Genomic DNA, 491 nt, shown 5'->3' on the forward strand with positions numbered 1-491 from the left:
AATATCATATAAGACATAAGATCATATGTAATTATATAAAACATTTGATTAAATATATACGCATATAGAATCGTATCAAGTTTCGGATATAATTGTATAATCATTTATGATCTTATGTTAGTTTTTCTCGGGTTGTGATAACTACGCCAGAGGGTTAATTATTTGACCTCTGAAAGCTCTCACATACTGCCAGGGTGTTTGTACTTCTCCAACTGGAGACACAAAGTACTCTTTCAGATAATTGCGCATACCTTCCGACACTGAGCCACCTCGATTAGCTCCAGTCCTCCCCAACGTTTGGAAAAATTGACCAGGGCCAATAATTCTCCAACGACCATCATAAATAATCCCATCCTCGTTCTCAACATCGAGCCAATCAAGAGGGCAATATTGAAAGGCAGATTGATAATTATGATTATTAAAGCTCATAATGAAGTTGTGCAAGCAAACAAGCGCTTTGAAAATCTTTTCTGCATTTGTTATAGAAAAAA

Source organism: Odontomachus brunneus, unplaced genomic scaffold (genome assembly GCF_010583005.1).
Source record: "Odontomachus brunneus isolate Ranch 3 - 2012 unplaced genomic scaffold, Obru_v1 Obru_scaffold_001, whole genome shotgun sequence".
NCBI lineage: Eukaryota > Metazoa > Arthropoda > Insecta > Hymenoptera > Formicidae > Odontomachus > Odontomachus brunneus.